At 38.0% G+C, this 25,394-nt stretch overlaps 1 protein-coding gene across 1 annotated transcript in view; it reads left to right on the forward strand.

Moving 5' to 3' along the window:
- The first annotated feature begins 5,148 nt into the window (after positions 1–5,148).
- The window catches only part of GULP1 (GULP PTB domain containing engulfment adaptor 1), a 146,316-nt gene continuing 126,070 nt past the window's right edge, over positions 5,149–25,394 (forward strand). The window contains exon 1 of the mRNA XM_053471795.1: positions 5,149–5,267. The gene's annotated coding sequence lies outside the window, so the exon portion shown is untranslated. The remainder of the gene's footprint in view (positions 5,268–25,394) is intronic.

Consider the following 25,394-nt stretch of genomic DNA (forward strand, 5'->3'; position numbering starts at 1 on the left):
GGGCTGCCTTCAGTAGTTTTGGGGCAATAAAATTGTCTGGGGCCCCCTACCAAGATGACCCCCATCCGCACCACCAGTATTTTTTTCTCTACTCATCTTTTTTGGTGGCAAAGGTGACTCAGACAAGCCGTTTGGATGCACATATGGCACAGACAATTTGTTTGGGGCCTCATTTGTTTCTTAGCAACAAATTCTGTTTCCTGCCCTTTTGGAAACTTTTTAATTCGGAAATTGAATGTGTTGCCCAAAAAATGCCTCTCTCTGTGTCCCACAGTCCTGTATATGCCCCTCCTTTGCCTTGCATCTGCCCCCCTACCTGCTCACTTACCTTCTGGTCTCCTCAGATCTCTCTCTCTCTCTCTCTGCAAAAGCTGACAGGAAAGGTGGGAGAAGGAAGGAATAAAAGGGGGGGGGTTGGTATGTGAGATGGTATTCTCTATTACAAGTTGGTGTTTTGGTTGATATGTTTAAAGATATTAGTATTTCACTCCCTGCCCTTTCAGTGTAAGCAAAATTCAGAGAGCTCATGTACAGTATAGCAGACAGACACTGCTGCAGGGTAGGACAGTGTGTCCCCACAGGAGGAAGCCCAAAAGCCTCAGGACAGTTCTTCACCCTCCAACCAGTTCCCACTCAGGTTGAGACTTTTTGGTGGAGTGGCTATGGGACTTTGCAACAATCTTCCTGTTACACCTACCCTGTCCACCGCGGTCCCACGCTGGTCTGCCGCTGGTGGGCGTTGCTCGCATGCGCAGGGCGACGAGTCTCGCCCACGCTACTAGCAGTGGTGTTTCTAATGCCCGATTTAGATATAAAAGTGTTATTTTTTACTTCTCTCCTTAGCCATTTCTTATCTGTGTTCATTTCCATATGTGCCAGATAGAAGGATGTTTGCACTTTATCATTGTGCTGCATATAGATCAACATGAATGGTTACGAATTGGCACTGTAAATCTAAATTGCATTAGTGGAAGTACGCAGCTTAAAAATATCTGTGAGTTTAAAATATTTGAAATGTACGACTCCCCTGTCTAGATACCATTTTTTTGGATCATTCTCCTTTGAGCAATTTAATCCACATCAGAAAATCCACATTTCCTGGAATTTTCAATTTTAATCCTAAAACAAATTTTCTTTTTCTGTGCCTATATATTGATTCATCTCTTGGCAGCTATGCATTTGTGGGTGCGGGAGCTTGATATTCTGCTTTGCATAGCTATACTTGACATATTCACGTCTAGCTAAGCTATAAACTAGCTTTTGGAAGTATACTAACATAACCAGGAGTGATGCACAACTCATAAAAGATCTGGGGCTTCAGTAAGTTCAAAGGAAATTTAAAAAGCCATACAAACGTATTCTCTATAATTGCCACTCACATGGGCTAGTGCATGTAGCCTCTGCCCTGGGAGTGCACAGAACGCATCCATCTAGTAACTGACAAACACGGGGGGGGGGGGGTCACATAATGTGCGTTATGTGTCTCTGAGGCAGAAGGGGGCAGCACTGTGCACAGAGCATGTGAAGACAGAAGAAGGGAGCGTGAAAGACAGGGTGTATGGTTCTATAGTGGGTGTGTGCAATGGTGTATTTACATTCTGCACTGACCTAGGCCTTAACCTAGGCCAGAGCCTCCTGTGCCTCCTCCGTGAACACCCCTACATAACGTTAATGGGCCGTTTGGGGAGATCAATGATCACCCTTTGACCTGACCACCCTAGGCCTGGTCCACAATATGCCACTGTGTGTGTATTTAAGTGTAAGTGTATGGAGTTATCAGGGCCACCATCAGAAATCTTGAGGCCCAGTACAAGCTTAATGCCTGTGCCCCACAAAGCCCGGCACACTTCCCTACCGTCATTCCACCTTAAGATCCTCCCATATGCACACCTTATGAGAACAGGTGTTAGTGGATAGGGTGTACATGTAACTCGTTGCCATTAAGGGGATACACACTAACCCTAACACTTTACACACATACTCACTCAAAACAGTACAGAACACATATATAGTCATGTCTCCCATGCATCTTACGTTCTCTGTGCAAGCGCTACTCAGTGATGTAACAAAAAATGCCAGGCCCCCTCTGAGAGACATAGCGTTGGGACCACCAAGATCCTCTGACACACACACAATAACATACTTATACACAGTAACATACTAACACACATCAACTAACATACACACATGCTAACATACTTGCACACAGTACCATGCTGACATACTTTCACACACATACAGTAACAAACCTACAAACACAGTATCATACTTACACACCCACATTAACATAAACATACTTACAAACATATACTAATATACACACAATTACAGTAACATACTTCGACTAACATCCTTACTTATACACACATGCAGTAACATAGTTACACACACCAACATACTTATTTACACTTACTTACACTCCACCCTGCCACCTGTCAGAAAAGTATCATATGCCAATGGCCTTACCTGGGGCTGGGTGTTGCTCTCCTCTTTAAATACCTGCTCTGACTCACAGTCCAGGCCTTTGCATTGCTAGTAGTTCTCTGGGTGGATCCTACTCCTTCTGACATGGCTTTCTCTGACCCAGCTCATAGTCTCCTGATTTAGCTTGGTCCTATGATCTTCTGGTTCTGACCAGGCTTGCACAACCTTGTCTTCTTTGCCTGTGAATTCCTGCCTGTGCCCTGCCTGAAGGCTTCCAGCAGTGGTCCTGCCTAATGCCCTGTCAAAGGGCCTCAGCCATGTTCTTGTCTAGTGCCCTGCCAGAGGGCTTCCAGTTGTGTGGTCTGCCAGAGGGCCTCAGCCGTGTTACTGTCTAGGGCCGGCCAGAGGGATTCCAGCTGTGTTCCTGCCACAGTGTCTGGTCTGTGTGCTATCCAGCCACAGCATCCAGTCCAGAGACATTCTAACCCGTGTATTTACCTACAGCCTGTACTCTGCCTGTGCTTTAGCCTGCTGTGTAACCAGTCCTGTTTGTACTTTTGTCCAGCTAGCACACTGCAGTATAGCCGTATCTTATAAACCAGCCATGTGTGTGTGTCTTAGTATGGTGTCAACGGTGAGGCTATGGTTAAGCGTATTTGTGTAAGCGTCTATTATTAGAGTTGGTGGTACACCAAAAATGCGTGTGTGTTATTTACAGGGGGCACCAAACAAACACTGCACCCAGGTTTAGGTTTAGGTTTCAAATATTATTTCACCGTGCTCTTGCTTTGAAATTCAGAAAAGGTGTTTCGTGGACACCAATGTTACAGTACACATTTAGGGATCATGATACTTAAAAGATACAATTATAGCATGAATGTACTCATATGGTTATCCGTTGTATTTACTTAAAAGTAGTACTTTCTTAAATGTCAGGATCCGACTGATTTACATTCTATTTAAGCTTGGTTACTTAATATAAACAGAATTATTATAGAAGTAGAACTCAAGTTATAATTATTATTACATTGTAAAAAAGCCAAAATATACAGTATAGTCTATACACATAGTATACAGATTATATATATATATATATATATATATATATAGTCCCTATAGTTGTAGAGGGTTTTTCCCTTCTGAGCCTGATTATACCAAAGACAGAGTTGGATGTCCATGATATCTAAGTTGACATGATACCAAGCAGAAGATGAGATATGAGATCATGTAAGTTAGTGAAATAATCATAAACTCAAGATTTTCATTAACCAAAATCAGAGGTTTAAGTTTGGATGAGGACCTTTATTCCGGAGGATGCTTTATCACATCATAGGTCTGCCTGCCCTATAAAATGACTCTTAAGATGATGAAGATGAGCACTGGATTGTATTGATATGTAATGTTCCTGTGAAGTATAAATGCCAGCCTTGGGTGCTCCAGTTGGCACCAGATGCCATAAAACGATGAATTCCACTTTCTAATGAAAATGTTAATGTCTCTGCCCCATGGGGCTCCACTGTTACCTATTACTGTAGTTTCAGTTGTTGGCCTTCGATGGGTCAATGTTGTGGTTATGTGATATTTTATAGTTTATCAAAAGCTCTTGTGGTCACCAAAAATGGTTTGTGCCACAAAGGTTGAATCAATAGAGTTTATGGCATTGTGATGGAGTTTTTTCAAGTAGAAAGGCTAATAAACATATATGTATTAACTTTTTATAGGGGATGGGTCGTACATGTACTATTTGTGTCTAAGGGTGCCAGAAATATAAATGAAGATCGAAATACAAAACTCCACAATAAATAAATGATGGAGCATTTTAGTTTATAGGAATCTCAGTTAACATCTAAAGGTCAAAGGTTGTACTTAAAAAATAATGTGTAAGGGTGGTATTAGAATACACTGACTGTAGATAAAAATATTTGTTTCCAATCTGTCAAAGTTTCAAAAAATAGAAATCTTTATAAAAGATTTGATAGGAACTGAATATTCGAAGATGGTAGTGTATTGATAAAGCTATTGATATGCATATTAAATGTCTATATATTAGAACTCAAGCGTTAGCAAGAACAGCGATGCAGTGCATTAACATGTTTACTGATCAATTTTTACAAGACTTGGACATTGCATTTAATTATGTGTATAGGACATGCCATTGATTAATCAATATAATTTGTATAGCAATTATCTCAATAAGATATTGTATATCCCTGAGATCAATAAAAAGAAATATTACAGCATTTCAATTGAAGAAGCATTATCCATTAACCAAATATTCACTAATCCATTCACACATATACTGTACACAATCATATTAAAGACATCGGCTTCTATCTGGGATCCTTACAAAGAAAACTTAACAAGGTACTTACAAAAAGGCAAAATTAAAATGTGAAAAGTGCTCTGTGGCACTTGAAATGAACATCTGATGTACAATGAATGAGCACCAGAACACTTGAATACATCCTCAGCTTTAAGAATATCAGCACTGTGTTAAAATCCCTTGGATTTCCTTCATTTCTTCCAAGATTTGTAAATGGGTCTTGTTATTGTCTGAGCCAACAGCATGTTGAGATGGGGTGTGTCCCGTTTAATCCCTGGCATGCTTCCCAGGCATGATCAAAGAATGGGCAGAGGTTGCCCCCTCTCCCACCCTTGTCGCCTCAGCACTCCAGCAACGAATGGGTGCTTGGAGCCTGCAAGCGATTGAACAGCGGGGAGGGGGGGTCCCGAGTTGGGGGCACGGCTGTGACGTCACGGGGCTGGCTGAGTGTTGTGGAGCTCAGATTGTGCATAGGGAGAGCTGGAGGTGGCAGCAGCGGCAGCTCCTCTACAGATCCAGGGTAAGTCCATAACATTATATTGCATGAATTAAAAAAAAAGGAGGAGGGTGGGGAGAGAAGTGTATAATTAAGGAGGAGGCTTGCTCTTAACCCCCCTCCTAAGCGCTGACATTATTCTACACTGTTATACTGATAGGTGGCTTTTCTAGACTTGCTACAATCCGAGTCATGTTTTTAAACTTATTAAATGCCTTATTCCTGTATGGATACAGTCTAGTGTATTAAAGTTCTTACCAGAATCACTTTTATATTGAAAAAAATATATTTTCTAAGCGAAAGCCTATACTGATGCTTCCTGGATTTTACGATCGACAAGAAGTCCTATCATTAGCAAGGGGTACAAAGTTTATTCTATGTTGTACACATGGAGAACAACACAATTCCAGATGGATGTTATTGATGTTCGTGTTGTGATGGGCAGCCGGTGGTATTTCTCATCACATTCAGTAGAGCAGTGATCTTACTCCAGATATTTCTTAAATATATTTTTTAATTTGATTTTATTATTTTATTTAGATTTTTGTTTCATTTTCGGTACATGCCATGTACTCAATTTACCCAGGAATGATAGACTAGAATTTTTGCAATCTCAGTGTAGAACCAGACCTTTGTACAGAAGCCAGAATCACATTTTTTTAAAAAAAATCCCCTCTGCTTCCTGATCTTATAGATTTTTTTTAATACTGAAAATGTTTATTATTATGATTATTGTTGTTGATATATAATGGAATTGTTGTACTTCTAATGGATGTTTTCCTTTACAAATTAATACAGTGTATGTTTTGTTTATGAAACCAACACTGTAAGTATACAGTGTTTCAGTGTGGTTGAGTAATGTTGGAGGAGTTGATGAAACTTTTGGCAGCACAGGACTGGGTTCTGTTAGTGATTTTATTCTGCTTGTATGTTAATTGCTGCCTTTTTTCACATAGCACCAGCCCCCACATTTGCTTCTTCTGCAGAAACGACAGTGTAAAGACAGCTTCAATAAAATCAAACTCCTTCCTTCTTGACACTTGGACTTGAAGACACATGAAGGGGTTAAGTGCATTTTTATAGACATGGATCAACAATCATAATGAAAGACTAATGCTGAACATTTTGTTTACATCTATGTTGAATATATACATATATATATATATATATATATATATATATATATAATTATTATAATAAGAACATAGCAGATTACATATGCTCATAATCTGTTGTTGGACCTATACTGGAAAGTGATGCAGTATTAACACTATAGACATCTGCAGATTTATTTTTTTGGAAAACAGAAGTAGTTTGGGATTTTTCCAGCATTAATGAGGTTAACGTCTCTGGTTTCAAGGTTCTGTAACCACTGTCTAGATGAAATATGGACGTCATATATAATCTTTAGAAAGGTTATTGGCAGCAAGAGTTTGTGCTGCAAATTTTCTGTAGCTGCTGAGGAGGGTTCTGTATTCACTGGCTCCATTGAAACCCTTAGTGGTAAATCCAATTATACAAATATATGCAAATAACGGTTTACATGTTTTGCTGGAATTCTCCCTGTGATTTGAAACTTGGAAAAAAAAAAGCAGAACTACAAAAGTTTTGCAAATAGGCCTGTTTATACAATATACAGCTTTCATTGTATATGGAACTGGCCTATTACTGGTCATTTTATTGTACACAGTACTAGTAAGGCTGGTTTTCGGCAATTTCACAACAACCTGATTTACTTTTAGGGACAGGGTAGAAGTTCAAGGGCAAATAGTGTTTCCAAGGCATTAATTCTGACTCTTCAGCACACTTCGAGGTTTGGTATACATTGGAGAAGGTGATCAAGAAGAGAATATTGGCCTATGCAATGACAAAACTTAGTTGACCAGGCACTTAGAAAAGTACCATATGCATAATAGCAGGATAATTAGATATATCAGAAATGATATCATATTATATAGAATAGATGAGTTTAAAGGAACAATATTTAATGGAGAGGAAAAAATAAAATCCCTCCAGTCTCCCTGTGCCTTGTTTACTGTACCTCCATGAAATACTTTTCAGACAACAAGAGCCTGGGGTATAATCCTCCCTTGTGCTTTATTGAACTGAAATTTTTTGGTCATTGCCAGAAGCTACTTTTCTGCTTTATAGGTGTTTTACTCAAGCTTAAACATGCAGACTGCAAACGCTAAGGCAGTATCTAAACCTTAAATGGATTTTTCTTTCCTCCTCTTTTCAGGCGTTCTATACTGTGCCTTTGAGTTGATGTGTGTTGTGCAGTACACATTTAGTGTGCTGTCTGGCAAATTTGCTTTGCATAGTTGTATTACTTGGCCATTTGGCTGGGGCTGCCACCTCGGCTGAATATTTCCGGCCCTTCCCTATCTGTACAGCTGCTTTACACTCCTTATAGTCACGATCTACCACATACCTCCCAATATTTCAAAAGGCCAAAGAGGGACACGTTTGTTTGTGGTTAGAGTTGTGGGTTAGGGGTTGGCCTTTTGCTATACTTTTATGTGACATTTTAATAATGGAAGTAAGGCATTTTTATACCCATTATTGTAAGGGCACTCATGCCCAGCAAACCTTTTGAGCTCATAGCAAAGAGGGACATCAGGAAAGGAAAGACGGAGAGTGAGATTTGAGTCTCAAAGAGGGTAATTTGGGGTGTATGCTAACAGCACAACATTCTGCTAACGGGTTCATTCCAAAATCTAGCCTAGGAAGGAAGCACTGGGTGCGGATGTGTTTCTTTAATCCCTGGGCACGGCTTCTCTTTACGTGGATTTTGAATGCTCACATCATGTGGATGCCTGCAGCGTTGCCTGACTACTAGGAATCAGCCACCAGGAAGGTAAACAAGCAGTGTTTCTAAGTGATGTGTTGCCTGGTTTTTATTGAAAGACATAGTTTGCTTTAATGCTCTGAAAAAAAGAAGGAATTAAAAATACCCAAGACTGGCTCTTTAAAAGCTGTAAGAAATTTGAAGACAGGACTTGTATTTATTTCTAAACATGAATATGTCATTGTTTTGGAGCCATGCAGTTGACATTTGTACATGGAGCATTAGAACTTCAACATTCCTCCAGTGATAACCCACAGCCCTAAAAGTTATGATATTATTTAAAATATATAATCTTTTACCTAAGCATACTCTCTAAAAGAGGAACACCCATATCAGTTTATACTGGTGTATATCCAAGTAAAGCTAACTGAGCCTCCTGTGCTGAGATATGGCATGTCACAATTAATATAACAATTTGGAGGCTGTTTTTTTTTCTGGGTAACACTTGGCACATTGTTTAAGTAATACGGGATGGTTGATTGATCACAATCTGATAAGAGCACTTGCTGAATTTCAGCTCTTGAGGACTGTGTTTGACACCCAATATACGTGGACATTGTGAGGACAAGAGTTGAGACATATAGCAGAGAAGAACAAAAAGTATTCAGTTCCAATCATTAGGACACCGCAAAAAAATAAGTTATTTCAGGGTTTTACTTATTAATCACAGCTAGGCTTTGCATTCAGCCTACACCTTGCATAAACGAGGATTTTATAAAGTTCTTAAGATGCAGATTTTTTGGAATATAACTACATAGTATCAGCTATATAATGTGTCTTGGTGAAAGGTATATTTGTTCTGACATTTTAGTACATTATAGTTAGTTGGCATATCTTTTTTTCTTAATAAACTCATCATTTGAAAGGGAATCTCTTCTTGTTCCCTAGCTCTTTTGTTTGGTTCTTGCAAACATAAAACTACCTAGAGTTTTCATAAACGCCAAAATTGTCTGGACAGGAACTAAAAAGGACACATTTACAGTACATAGTTGCCAACTGTCCGATTTGCTGAAACAATCCAGGTAACTATGTGGATGTTGGTTAACCAGGCTTTGCATGCAGAGTTCCTAAATTAAAACAAAATGGATGTAATATGTGACATCAAAACATGGATTAACAGTAACATGGCCCTATGAACAGACCTGTGCATCATGTTGCATGTGATTCAGTCTTCAGTGATGATCCATGGAAACATAAGTATGCAGTTTAAAGGGGAACTCCCACCAAATGTGTTTAATATGACAAATACATTTTTAAAAGATTATGCTGTCTTCTTTTTCAAATAGTTATAGTTTCTGCATAATTTACTGTTTCGGGCAACTGCATATTAGCCATTTTTATGTGTTCTAGCTCTGTTATGTTATACTAACCTACCTCTCGTTTTTTGTTTCAATTACCTGTACAATTCCTTTAGATTGTAAGCTCTCAAGCCAGGCACTCAAAAGCCCACCATTTCTGCCTGGTAAACTTACCAAATTAGAAATAACATAAAGTGACAACCCCAGCCATCCCTGAAAGCTATGAGTTCAAAACTAGAACTGATTCATTTTTATTTAATCCGAGCATAAATAGTCATAAATAGTAGAGTGCTTATACTAAAATAATGGTAAGAGACAAAACAATTATATATATATATAAAAAAATAAATAATATGTGGGAACTTCCAGATGTTACAGTGCCTTGTCCAAAATAAAAGGAAATTCAAGTTGTTTCCCTCAGGTTCTCATTCTTATAGACATTTATTTACTGTCATGTGACAGGAAAGTGTGTAGCACAGGCAGTTTACGACACTCTTAATAAGTTGGGTCATAAACCCTCAGAAATGCATATAACCCCTTCTGTTCCAGCTGATATCCACTTGACACACTGTTAGGTAATGCAACTGGTTGGACCTACCACTATCTTGGCAGTGTCAGCCATTGGCGTCTCAGCTCTATAAAATCATAAAGAGACAATCGGAGAAGGCAGGCAGCAGCTTTGCTGGAGACAAAAAGGGTCCAAAAACAAAAAGATTAAGGCTAAGGAAAGTTAATATGTATAGCTTGAAGGAAAGAGGAGAAATGATAGAAACATTTAAATACATAAAAGGATATAACAAAGTACAGCAGGGATGTTTATTTCAAAAGAGGAGAAATTGTAGAGCTAGAGTTTAAATTTAACGTAAGGAAGTGTGTGGTAGATAAGCGAGAAAGCATACCGGTAGAAGTTGTAGTGGCTAAAACAATGAAGGGATTTAAAACCTGAATTTCTTTTCTTTACACCTTTTGTTCCTTAGGTTACCCATACCTGAGAACTTCAGTGGGCAGGCTACCAAGAGCTCTTTCTGAGGGTATGGCTTTATGAGGGAGCAGGCCTAGTCACACATAAGGATGGGCCTAGCTGCTTCAGGGGCATAACTATCCAGAGGAGGGTCAGGGCCAGCCCCTAAAACATTAAACGGGTTAGGAGTTGGATGAGAATTGGTAAGCATGGATTAGCACCACTCACCTGCCCTGATGAACGGGAGGGGTGAGAGTTTGGCAATTTTATTAACAACTACTTTGTTTAACGCCTGCATAATGTTTGAAAAATGATCACATCACTCGTTTCACCGCGCAACAGCAGGAAAGCATACTGTGCTGGATTTGTGATGGCAGAAGATAGGCAGGACTACATCTCCCATAATGCTCCTTCAGCTAAGGGGCTGGCTGAGGAGTGTGGGAGATGTAGTCCTGCAGCAGCTGGAGGGCCGCAGTTTGAGAACCCCTGTGTTAGAGTATGTGTATTGGTGTATGGTGTTATCATGTGAATACATGAGCGTAGAATGTTAGCATGTGTTACTGTAGTGTGTTAGTGTTTGTGAGCATGTTAGTAACATGTCTGTTGCTGTATGGTGTTAGATTGTGTAAATGTATGTTAATGTAAGGCAAGGCTGTACAAACCCCGGACACCAGTAATATATCAGAATAAAAACATGATTAGGGAAGAAAAAAAAAAGCCAACTAACTTTTTTGGCTTGCTCCTAGATCCAAACCAAATTTGTCAACCCCTGTTTTACACTATATATTTTACACAATATATTTTCATTTTTCCTGTATGTATATGCACCCTATATGTGTGAGAAATATATTGTCAGTAGAAGAGAAGTACTGTTTGGGTAGCGACAAGACAGCAGGAAAGTATTATTTTCCCCACTGTTTTTGCACTTAAACACATGTTATTTCTGCTTCTGCTAATTAATGTTTGGAATAAATTAGAAACAGTGCTCATTCGAATCTTAATAGTTATTAGTTACATTTTGTTTTACTTTTTGTATTGCTTAACATTTGAAGTGGCTAAAGGGGGTCACTTTGTGGGGGAGTGGTTAGGGACATGGCACAGGGTTTTGTGTGACTTTATGACCTAGCAGTATCAAGTTACATATTTTGAATAAGAATAATGCCTTTTTTGACACACTTTTTATATGTATTTTACAAACATTAAACCAAGAATACTCATACAAGTTTATCAAGTGTTAATAGAACTGTCAACAGTGAACTGTAGTAATTCACTTCTCTTAATCCTGAATAGTCAATCATATACACTACCTCCTGACTTCACTGCATTTTTCAAAATGTAACCACATCCAAACTATTCATCTAAAAATAATAACTTTTGGTTCAGGGAAGGGTACAATATGAAAAGTCAGTTGTTGAGCTACAAATACCATGATGCAGAGCCAGACAATGCTTTTGGTTGATTATAAATACTATGTCCCATGATTTTGTTCAGTCCTTCCTTGAGCTAAAAGTTAGGAGGATTACCCAACATAACTGCCAACACTGCCAATAATTATGTCCTGTCAACTGTTGTAGCAAATGTTCCATTTATTAGTATTACTGTACTTTACCATGTTGAAAGTGGGCAGAGGGAAACTAACTACAGTTATATAATGGGGTTTAATATAACAATGCTTCATATACTTTGTGGGGGAGCTGATAATGAACTTGCATATGCTTGAGGTTTTGGCATGATCATGTTATTTGTTATACCAGAAGGGGTATGTAAGAGTGTGTAAAAAGACACTGTTAGCATGTGAAGATGCTGTTAGCATGTGTATGTACGTGTTACTGTATAGTGTTATAGTTTGTGCATTAGTGTATAGTGTTAGCATGAGTGTGTGTATGTCAGCATATGGTGTTAGAGTGTGTTTACATTAGTGTATGGTGCTAGCATGGGTATGTACATTTGGTGTTAGCACTTGTGTGTAGGTTTTAGTGTATGGGGTTAGTGTGAGTGATAATCATCATAGTGGCACCTTCACGTTGATGTCAATTTGCCAGAATGTTTTAATTGCAACTCATGGTTTAGAGATTAGCTTCCAACCATATTTTTACATCCGAAATAAGAGTTGTTATTGTAATTTTGTTTAGATCCTTGCAAAAAATTTTTTTTTGCTTATCTTCATATGTAGTCTTCAGTATCTTTGTTCAAATGTTAGGCTAAAGAAAGCCTTTGGAGAGCTTGCTTTGAACTTAGCATCTACCCCTTTGCAGATAATATTTTTGTGCCCAGCTTGCTTCATATATAACTCTGCTTTTTTCTCAGGTGGATTTCTTCTGCTTCTTCTGGCCTGACATACAATATACTTCTTGTATCCGTGTTATGCTTTGAAGTTAATAAAACTTTAGACATTCAGGCATCAATAAAGTACAGAACTATGAAACAGGCAAAAAAGTATAGCTGACTTCTTATGTCCAAGACATGAATCCTATATGCTTATATTGGTGAATAAAAATTCCGTGTCCGGAGGGGTGCAATCCTGGAAGCCATGGAGGGGTTGATGGGAGCACTGTCCTAGGTCAGACCGTAGGCAGTGCCAAGGGTATGTATGTCATTGATTGTAGGAAACCAATAGACTATTTACTAAAGTTACTATTCAAACATATTATTATACATATTATACAGATTTTACTTAAACACTTATTTGTAGCCAATTTCCTTTTGCTTAAAGGTCTTGCTGCTGAGAATATCTATAAGAATTATTGGGACAGTCCCTGTAAAAAAACCAAACCAATCAAGGTTTTGCATACCTGCATACATAATGCTCCTCTTCCCTGCCTTCTTCTCGAGGAAGGGGAAGACCCCTCTCCACCTCTCAACCGCCACAGCAGCAGTTGCATCAGAGGCCAGGGAGACCCACCTCCACTCTGCAGCCACCTCCACTCTGCAGCCAGGCTGGAGAGGGAGACCTCCCTCCCTGTGGCAGTCAGGTCCTGTAACTGAAGATTCTGTGCACGCTCAGTGGTCGACTCCAGAACTACAGGGCTTTATAATGGGAGATTACGCCACACACACAAGATGGCCGCAGGTCCTGACACCGGAAGTGATTTTTTGACAGATTTTTGGTGCCAAACTGACCGCCTTCTTCCCGTTCCTATCTAAACCTCCCAGTTTCCTATGATTCTTGCCCTCTGATGGTCGCCTATGCTTATAGTGCTAGTCCTCAGTGCGTGTTATCCTCGGTGGTCCTTTTGTATTTGACCCCAGCTTGTTTTCTTGTTTACGTTGATTCTCTGGTATCCTGACCTCGGCGTGTTATCCGTTGATTCTGACTCCTGGTATCCTGGCCTTGGCTTGTTTGACCACATTACCGCTACACTTGGGTTCTACCTGAACCGGTGTCTCCAACCCTGCTGCGTGTGACACAAGGGACAAATTATCTCCATTGGGCACCTGTCTCTTTAAGGGTCAGGCCCAGGCTGGCCATCGGACACATCAGGCAAACACTAAGACAAATCTCCTAATCTAAATAGATGGCTGGAGAATCCAGAGTCTAATTTGTAGTGCAACTGGGCCTTTAGGGATTTCATTCAGCTATTGTGGATGGTGGCAGCTAATTTTATGAATATATCCATTGGTATCAGTGGGTTTAAAAAAGTCTTAGTCTGAATATTATTCTGTCCATGAACAAGCAAAGATAGGCCATATATTTCTTAGATCTAATGTCTAGTTTTCAGGTATTTTGGATCATACAATATGTAAAAAATAATTAATACTTCACTCCAACATAATGTGACTCTCCTACCTGGTGCTTTTCTATATAATGTTAATAATTATACAGGCCTCAATAAATAATATCTTTAAAAATAAAAAATAAACTTTCCTTCATTTAACGATATTATACTTTTTGGTTCTAGTAATCTTCATGATAGTAATATAATTTATTGTTTTATATAGTGCCATCATATTCCTTAGTGCTGTACAATGGGTAGACAGGACATAACAAGTAGAATATAACAATTTGACTTACAGAAAAAACAGGTGAGGAGGGAGCTGCTCAAATGTGCTTAAAATCTTAATGTTACAAGGTTAACGTGCAAAGAGTCCCAGGGACAGTTTAAGGAAGGTATGGCACTGGGTTGTTGCTGTGTCTCAGAAACACAAGATACTAGAGTCTTCTGTGTCCTGTTTGGAACACATTAAACCCAGCTGGGTAATTGACGATTTCGAGCAGCTTGTTTGATTGCCTTTTACAATGTCATTTTTATTCCATCAGCTTGTACAGACATTCAGCACTAATGTTATAACCATTATCTTATCTTCTCGTGTATGGTTTGTGCCAAAAATGTATATGTGAAGGATAATATGTATAATTATATTATCCCAAGTGAACTGGGATAATTTGAGGTCAAATCATATTTTATAGCTATCCCTTGCCACCATTAAGAGAATGATAATTAATTTTTTTCTAAATAGTAAAGTTTTGGCTGTAAAATATTTTTTTGGGCTACGGAAAGGGGAACTGTTTACACTATTTTATTAGACGTGTGCACAAGGACAAAAAACATTTTGGACAAATTTTTTCTGTTTGGTCCATTTGTTTTCGGACAACATTTTTCTTTCCTAAAGCATACCCAGTGAATACCATTCAAAAAACACCCAAGGCATTAATTGGGGATTCCGTCTATACCATATGACCATATGTTGCTTAGTCGACCACTACGTCAAAGTTCCCCAAGCTTGCAAAGTCCTATCTATTTTTTTTAGAGCTGTATTGCTTTCCAAGGAGATGGATCGATGGGACTTCACTGCTTTTTAACCTAAGTGAGACTCTCAAGCAATTTGAAGCCTTCTTTGGACACCATTAATGAGGCACCCGTTCTGCAAGAGGGGCTGCAAATATGCATAGTACTAAATTATACAATAATAGAGGAGTGTACAACCTGAAAAACATAAAAGGCATAAAAAAGTTGTTCTGTGTATATATATATATATGTATATATGCCCGCGTTGGGGTGGACCCTCTGCATGCACCGCAGGGAAAACCATTCCCCTGTGTAGCATGCTGAGGCTTCACCCTGTTGTTGAAGTGCTACAGGAGGCCAGAATAATGCAGATGGATCTGTGGAGAAAGAGAAGTGATTCTGGACTAGCTTGCTAAAAGGAGATGACCATATAGTGGCACCTTTGACCTGTTCAGTGCCAACCGCCTACAGTACCTGCTAAGCAATTCAGTCGGTGCACTTTGGATTTGAGCAATTTTAAATTTTAACGGAATTTGCTTATTTTGTGAATTAGTACGAATGTCTAAAAATGAGGAGGGACCCCAACAAAACAAATGAAAATGAAGCAGAGTTCTGAATCGTCGTTTGCATTTCGTTGTTTTTTCATTCTCTCTCACACTCTCATTTACACTCTCTCATGCTCTCTCTCACACTCTCATGCTCTCTCAATTTCTCCCTCACCTTCCCATCGACTGCCAGGTTAACTTGTTTTTAGCAATAAAAGGGGTAAAATAAATTTGTTTGAATTGTATAGGGCAGTGTGTGTGGGTTTTTCAGCTTAGACCTTACTTAATGATTGTAAGCCTATGTTATATTGTTTGAAATGTACATGCTATAATGTATCAATTTTCGGTATGTGAGCTCATTTGCCAACTTTATTAACCCCTTAATGACAAAGCCCGTACATGTACGGGCTCAAAATGCATTGTTTTCAATGGGTTTAGGGACCGCCCATTGTCCTTAAGGGGTTATCCATGGTTAGAATGATATTTTTATTTTACCGGTAAAGCTATATAATTAGTCTCCCCTAACCGCAATCCCATATAACTATTACTTCTGATTTGCCCAATTTACCATATAAGTAAGCCCCAGGAAATCCACCTACATTATTACCTAACTCACCTTTTTATTAATTTCCTATCACACCCTGAATTGTAAATATGCTCATTATAATATTTTATGGGAATCACATTATTTTGGGGGAATCTTACAACAAAATAGTAGCACAGATGTAAGGTTTAGATTAACACAGTTGCCTCCAGCATGCACGTGGTAAATTCCCCTGGGGTCTGTATTGAGCTTTAGAGACTTGGGATATGCTTTGAAAGGTTCAGAAAAGTTTTTATGGGTATGGAAGCGCATTGGTAATTCCAGATCCAGATTATTAGCTGTCCCGGTTATTGCTGTATTTTGTAACTACATATACACCTATGTATATATTGTACTAGAATATCTATAAATGTTCCACCTTTGCTCTAGAGGCACAGGTTATCATAGTTGATTAATAAGCCCCAAGTCAGCTTTCGAGAGGTTGCTGGGGTAATGGTGTTTACCTCTGCAAAAGTTCTCCCCTTGGCACAAGTAATAATTGTATTTCTCTCCCCCTCTGGGCTCATGTTTGAAGAGGGAGAGATAGACATTTGAGCCAGCATGTAGAAAAAGTTCACAAGTATGCTTATAAACCTTAGTATTATGCATACAATATTATAGGTAGCTCCTTTGATTTTGTATACATTTAGAATTGAAATTGTATTTGTCATAGGTTTTGTCATAGTACGTTTTGTCTTTGTCACTCTTTGTTCAGTCTTACTTCTTCCAGATGTTCTTATTTAGAATTGACTTCCTTGTATTTATTCGACAGATGACAGTGTCTTGAAATGAAACAGTTGTTATCAGTCCTAATGGTACAGAACTTGGTGTTCTAGCACTAAGTATATGACTCAAAGCATTGCAGGCAGACGTTATGTTTCGCAGTCATTCCCTTTTGCCATCACAATACATGCCAAACATGGGGGTAACTTGCATTAACTTCTGAGTAGCAGGGGAAAGAATGCACCCTTCACCCCTTTCATGTCCAAGCTATTCTCAAGGGCCAACTAGACCCTTATAAAACACACCTATAAGCCATATCCTGTTGGATCTTCAGTTATAAACCCCAACCAAGCATTTTGATTTTTGTAAAATGAATCTCTACTTTAAGTAGGCAAGCTGTATTTCAGGTTTACATAATATTGAACTAATAAATTAAAAATTTTCTATAAAAAAACACTACTTATTCTGAACATATAAAGCTTGATCAGGTTGATCTTATGAGAAGGTGGGAAGAAGGTGGGAAGATCCTTGGCATGTCAAGAGGGCAAGCAATTACTGAAACAATGATTAAAGTACTTCCATAAGGAGCGTTATAGATGTTGCTCCAGAATGTTATCTTTACTGAAATGTACTCAGCGGGTGATAAGTACTTATAAATTGTTTATTCATGCTTTACTATGGCATAAACACATTCAACTCTACTAGCACAAAGATAATAGCAAGCAAGTACTAGAAAATCCATATATATCTTTTCCCCACTAGTAATTATGTAAATGACCATTATTGAACAACTGTACTATATATTCAATATTTAATTAAATGATATTAAAATGACTGTGTGCCATCATTATTTATGTTGTATTTACTTGTTGTTTTGCTATTAACTAAAAATATATCTATTATATCATATATCAATATAACAAATTGTTGGCGTGTTACTAAACCAGCTATTAAAATCAATGCACAAAAGCAATTAACAAAGAAGTCATATTTACAGATGGAGATAATTGCAATTAGTAATATTGGCTGTACTTATGACTGAAGACACCGCATATCTCAGGGGGTGGAATTCTACAAAGATGAAAATGGAGAAGGTTATTAACATTTTCTTATGGATACTTTAAGTTTATTATACCAGAAAATATTGTAAGTGGTAATAATGTTTAGTGTTTGTTGTAAGTATTTAGATTTATGGTATTTAGTCTGTCCGAGTACTTACAATTTTTACACATGCAATAAAGTGTAGCTTTTCATATTAAAAAAAAATCAGTAAAGCTTGGTTTAGTTTCAAATACCAAAGTGTTAGCCATTATTGAAACAGAGCAAAGTCCTGATCAATAAGTTAATATACTGAGGCCATACCTTGGCTAGGTTGTGAATGGGGCCAAGCGCATGCTTACCCAGAGAATAGTCACCTCCTGTCAATATGTTGCCATTATCTTTTAAACTATATTTGTAACATTTTGGTGTTGAATACTAAAATTTAAGTACAAACCAAATGCAAATTTGCAGTTACTTCTATTGACACATTGCCCATGACACAGCTCTAATCAGTATGCCATACATACCTTGTAAACACCTTTTTATTACTCAAAACATCATGCAATCCATCTACACCCCTTCATCAAAATATATTTGGTAAACAAAAAAAAAAAGAATGATACAAAAACATTTTTCATGTATTGCGCAAGATGTCCTATAATTTAGTAGGTCCTTTGATTTTCTGCATATGACGGATATTTTCCACATTTGCGGTTAAATGATTTTGAGACACAGCTCTGATATGCCAAACACTATTTAGAAATCCCAGTAACCTAAAATCTGGGAATTACCATAGTAACAGAAGTAGAAATGAATTGGTTGATGAGCAAACAGAAGTCAGTGGAAATGTCAGTATTTCATCATCTTGTATGAAAAAGGACAATAGTTGAGAAAAGCAATGAATTGAAGAGATTCCAGAGACAATAGCAGCAACTCCATGGGACGTCTGTTCACTTATTAGGTATTCAAAAATTAAACATTAGATACTTGACTTAAACCTTGTTTTCACCACAGTTTTTTTATGTGTTTTACGATTTTATATTGGAACGTAAAAGGTTCTACGTAAAAGGTGACTAAAGGCTGTATCTTTACGAAAATGTTTTATCCTATTGCTAGCTGTAGCTGTAATTGAGTAATACATTTATGTTCGTTACACAGATTTAAATTTATAAATGTAACATACATATTTTAGTGAATTTTAGAGCTGTTAGTGATATACTCATGCCCATCAAATAGTCTGACATCCTAAAAATCAGATACATCTGAGGAAGAAAGGAGCCCCTGGAGTCCCTCAATGCAAGGGGTACATGACCCTGCCAGCCCTGGAGAAGAGTGTCTTCCCCTGTGGTTTCTGTGGTTTTGGTTGCTTCCTGTGGGAAGGGTTGAGGATGTTCCGGGAGGAGGGGTGTGGCCAAGTTGACAGCTGTTGGTTGGCTCCAGAACGTTTTAGGATACTCAACGGAGGCAAGACCAGATTAAGGAGTTTTCGGCCCGGGAACAATTCTACAGGACCTTAACTGGTTTACTGACTTTAGCAATCTGTTTTTACTTTGCTTTCTGCCTACCTCTTCAATATGCAGTCCAGTTGTTATTTGTGCCTCGAGTCAATTATTTAGTTAAAAGATCGATTATGAAAAGGGAGGACTCTAAACATGGTCATGAAGGACAAAATACATGGAAATTTAAGTATATCTTGGGTTGACTTTTGAGTTTAACTATATGCATTCATGTTGACTATTATAGTGACTTAAGTCTTCAGTTCTGTTTTTTTTCCTCAAAAATGTATTTTCATCAACCACTTAATCACTTTGTAGAGTTTCAATTGCTTATAAGACCGATGAAGTACATCCAGGAAAGCCCCAATATAAAGAGGTAGTGTGGCACCCATGTCCTAAATTGTTTTCCTGGAAACGACTAGACCGGTAGCGACCTTTGTCTGCACTCCACGGGGTTGGCTCTGAGCATCATTTATGGAGGTGATAGCGGGCCAGTGCAACACTTAGGTGCAGTGTAGAAACTGAGTAGAGACAGAGAACCGACATTCATTTTCATCCTGTGCAAGCTCTCCCTGGTGCACAGGAGATCAGCTAGCCTTTTGTGCAGCGTGCAGATCTGCATGTGTTGCTGTAGCTGGAGGCCATCTGCATGCTGGAGATGAAAGCTATTCCTTAGTGTAGAGACTGAGGTTGACTGCCACTGCCAGTCGGACTGGGGCATTAAAACTGTAGGCAACTGTTTTCTTTTATTCTGATGCAGAGCAATTACTATTGCTTGCCAGATAAAAGGTTTTCCCTCACCTTGCACTCTCCTCTCCTTTTTGTCCTTGTCTCTTCTCTTTCATGTCTTCTTTCTCATTTCCATTTTTCTTTAAATATAATTTTAGGTTTGTCTTGAATTGGCATCATTCCATGTACTGTTGAATGCCCAAAACATTCTCAGAAATAATTCTCTATCATCACCATCATTAACAATTTTTACCAAGATTACTTGTCATGTGACACAAAAGCAGCCACTGATATGTTGTTTCTATAGATGCTGCATATGAATCTTAGAGGTGTTTTATGTGATTAAACTTTAGAAAAATAAAATAAAATACAGAGTTTATTGGTTTAAAATACTGGTAAAGTTAATGTTTTGCCTAACTGGAACAGCACTTTTACTTGTCATAAGTTGTGTTTACTTTTTTATGGCAGACTCAAATCAAGCGTTATTTTAGCTGCAACATGATTATGCTGCACTCATGCCCTAGTAAGCTCTTTCACATGGTTTTTTTTTTTTTTTACAATTGGATTATATAACGCTGCAGCTTTTTAAACATGGAGTTCTGGGATATATGAGCTGAGCTCAGCCATTTCGATGGTATAGAATGGAATGCACAGTTAAGCTGTGTCATTAGTTCACTGCCCCTTTCATAATAGTAGTGTGAAAAATGATTGAATTATGTAAATTTTCATATTTTCTGTTTTAATCAGGTACATGTGATGAATAAAAAAAAACACTTAAGTAAAATAAATCACCCTTTTCCATTTTAGAAATATATGTTAAAAATATATTTTTTTCAATTTAGGATGTACAGATTATGCATTTAACAACTGGAACAATTAAGTTCCGTCATTGTAGTTTTCTTGAAAAAATATTGAGTGTGTATATATATATATATATATATATATATAGTTAAGTATTTAGGCTCCTGAGGTATGGCTCCAGTGGTGAATCAAATTTCTGATAGCTCTTAATGCTGTTTTTTTCTAAGCGCACATCAAATCAGTGGGAGTTGTGAACAGAATAGATGCCTTAAAAGGATCACAAACCTACTTAGTCATCAGGACAAACGTAATATGAGAACCTGTTCAACTCCTAATAATCAGATGTTTTTTGTAGCAAACCATTTTTTGTAGCCCCAGGTTCATCATCTGTAAGGGTTGTGACAAAGCACGCAGACAAATAAAGAGAAGACTGATATCTCACACATTATAGCGTTGCTTCAGATATACTGCTCTGAGATTGATTCTAAAGTTGGTCAAGAAAAAAAAAAAGGATTATTGTAATGATAATAGCATCGCAGTGTTATGTGTAACAAATTACAGTGCCATGAACCGTTAGATTAAGTAAAAGTTCAAACTACCAAGACATAATTAGAAAATTGTATTGTAAAGAACAGAATTTATCCATAGACTCTGAAATTCAGAACTTATGACCATGCCCCATAGATCAGTATTTAATATCCTGGTGATATTGGCATGTAGTCTACTAAACATGGCCAAACCAACTTAAATAACAACTAATTATAAAAGTAAGCCTTAAAAACACTGCTGTACTACCTTCACTGAACCTTATTTCTCACTAGTAGAAGAAAACTATAGAAAAACATGTAATTCTAATTTTACTGACTTTCTTTCCTTGGAGAAATGCAGCTATCATCAGTAAATTTGTATGAAGAGGTTTACCAACCATGCTACGACCTTCAGTGTATGTCAGCATGCTTTGCCACGTTACCGGCAAAATGAGAATCTAGCCAGCTCTGTATAGTCTAAACATTATCAAATATATATATATATATAATATATTAATGTATATAATATTATCATTATTATTACAAAGTCACAATAATTTCTCGCAAATGCTCACCAAGGTTAGTTGATGACATCTGAAAGGCTTATTTAGCTATTCTGGAGGTGTTGTCCCTTCTACTCTATTGAATAAAACACTATTGTAACCAAATGTGGAATTGGATGCATTATTCCTAGTTCTATTGAGTGTCCAAGCCCACCACAGAAATTTAATAGGCTATATTAATGGTTTATCCAAGTGGGATTGCACCTTTAGCCGCTTTAGACAACTTTATTTATCATTTTTGTGTTCTGTGTTAATCCTTTCTAAAGATGTTCTTTCCTGACCCAATCAATGAACATTAAATAATAGCATGTTTATTGCCCCAGTCAATGAGTGTTTGAATTTCTCAGCAGTCATTAATTTTTTGCTTACACAACAATGTTTGCTGGCTTAATTTCTGAACTCTGAGATGAATGGATTTCCAATCAGTCCAGCCAAATTAACACAATACATGCTCAGACATTATTATGCAACACTTCTGAGGAAGTGAGCATAGAGGTTTCATTAAGTGTGGCTTGTAAAGTGTTGCAAATGATCACTTGTGTTTTTTTTCTACATACTACTTTAATGTTATCAACATTAAACAGTTGAAAATTATGGTCCAAGCAATAATTGCTTGCCATCCAGTTTTATATTATGAACATTACCAGAAGCCTTTGTTACGTGTTCAAGATTATCTTTGGATTCCTCCGAATTAAAATTTTACCAAATTTTCATCATTTGTTAATTCATACAAAAGTGTGAAAACGAGGAGGAACTCCAACAAAACAAACACAAAAGAAGGAGAAAGCTATGATTTTTTGTTCCAAACTACTATTTATTTCTTCTCACCTTCTCTGACAACTGTATCTGTTTTTCTGCTTCCCCATCTCCACTTCTCCTTCTCTGCTTCTACTCATCTGCTGATGAGATGTGTTTTCTATTGGCCAAGAAAGGCTTTTAAATGCTGTATAGTGGATATATTTTGTCTGTGATAGAGGTACCTTATTCAGGGCAATCCTTTAGCAACGGTTTTTGACCCTCCATGGGTAGATATATTTAATTATTCATAAACATAACTGGAAACCGAATCAAGTTGGGATAGGTCCTTTCTAAATTATTTTGAACAGGCACAGGGAGACAGGAACTTATTGGGGTCACGTTATGTCAAGTGACCCAGCAGTGAAAGAGAAGCTGATCGCACAGTGTGAGAGGAGCCAGAGAGAAAGCTGCAGGAGTGGTGAGAGGTAAACAGGTGGAATGTATGTATATTTGTTTATATATATGTTTGTGAACATGGGTGTGTGTGAGCATGGATGTGTAATTGTGTGTGTATGAGCATGGATGTAATTTAAATTGCAATTAGTATCTCTGTATAAATATTCAATAGTCAATGGATGCACTGAGCAAGCTAGATACTGAGCCACGGGGAGCAGAAAAGAACAGTCAAAAGACTTGCGTAACAAGGTAATGGAACTTCATAAGGATGGAAAAGGATATAAAAAGATATCCAGAGCCTTTTAATCACTTATTAAGAAGTAGAAAATTTGAGGATCTCCAGATACCAAGCCAAGGTCAGGTAGACCAAGAAAGATTTCAGCCACAACTGCCAGAAGAATTGTTCAGGATACAAAGAAAAACCCACAGGTAACCTCAGGAGAAATACAGGCTGCTCTAAAGAAAGACTGTGTGGTTGTTACAAGGAGTACAATACAAAAATACTTGAATACAAATGATCTACATGGTCGAGTTACAAGAAAGAAGCCTTTACTGCACCAATGCCACAAAAAAGCCAGGTTACAATATGCCTGGCACGCCTCACAGCTTCTGGCACCCTGTAATTTGGAGTGACGAGACCAAAATAGAGCTTTATGGTCACAACCATAGGCGCTATGTTTGGAGAGGGATCAACAAGGCCTATAGCAAAAAGAATACCATCCCCACTGTGAAGCATGGTAGGGGCTCACTGATGCTTTGGGAGTGTGTGAGCTCTAAGAGCACAGGGAATCTTGTGAAAATTGATGGCAAGTGTGTTATCAGAAAATACTGGCAGACAATTTTCATTCTTCTGCACGAAAGCTGCACATGGGACTCTCCAGCACGTCAATGACCCTAAGCACAAGGCCAAGTTGACCCTCCAATGGTTGCAGCAGAAAAAGGTTCTGGTGGCCTCCAGCACGTCAATGACCCTAAGCACAAGGCCAAGTTGACCCTCCAATGGTTGCAGCAGAAAAAGGTTCTGGTGGCCACACACAGTCTTCTGACTCTGGGGAGATCTCAAACATCTCAAACATACAGTTTGTGCAAGAGAACAAGAGACTTGTGGGCAGCTATATCACCTGCAAGAATTTGGGGCCTCATAGACAACTATTACAGACTCAATGCTGTCATTGATGCTAAAGGGGGAAATATATAGTATTAAGAACTAAGGGTATGCAGACTTTTGAGCAGGGGTCATTTCATTTTTTTCTTTGTTGCCATGTTTTGTTTTATGATTGTGCCATTCTGTTATAACCTACAGTTGAATATGAATCCCATAAGAAATTAAAAAAATGTGTTTTGTCTGCTCACTCATGTTTTCTTTAAAAAAAAAACCTTGGGAAATTACCAATTCTCCAAGGGTATACAAACTTTTGATCACAACCCTAATTTCCAAAAAGATACTGTATGTTTTCAAAGAAGAACGAAAGCTACACACCTTGTTGACTTCTTGCTTGTAAAGTCTGACTTTTTTTTAAATCAAGGTGAATATTGGGTCTTCTGGAAATTATTTATTTAGCTTTGGTGCGGGCTAATAGATATTATTTATTGTGCATGTGTGCTTATTTTGGTTTCCATGTCCAGGGGAGGGCTGGCAGACTAAGGCCTGGGGGGCAAGTCTAGTCAAGTGGCCCGTTGTACCACCGAATCAGCCCACCATCCATGCCCATCTTCTCATGATTTTCTAACGCATATTGATGTAGTGTGATGGGGTTGAGAATACTTCAGTAAACTAAAAAAAAGTTGGCACGGGACACCTGAAGCCACAATTTAGTGTCACTAATCCTTTTTAATAAAATATGCGGATTGAAATAGAGTAAATAACACAAAACCTTTACTTTTCCTCTCACTGATTTCAGGGCCTAGAATCGGGGGGGGGGGTTAACATTTTTCCCCATCAGATACCCTCCTTCTTTCTCACCATCAAATACCTCTTTCCTCACTATCCCATACCCCACTTTCTCCCCATCTTTTTTTCAAACAAGTGCAATAATATATCACTTGAAACACTGGTAAAATAATGTATGTTTAATACATAAAAAAACAGCTAATCTTGAAAACATGTTTTAAAAT

Source organism: Spea bombifrons, chromosome 7 (assembly GCF_027358695.1).
Source record: "Spea bombifrons isolate aSpeBom1 chromosome 7, aSpeBom1.2.pri, whole genome shotgun sequence".
NCBI lineage: Eukaryota > Metazoa > Chordata > Amphibia > Anura > Pelobatidae > Spea > Spea bombifrons.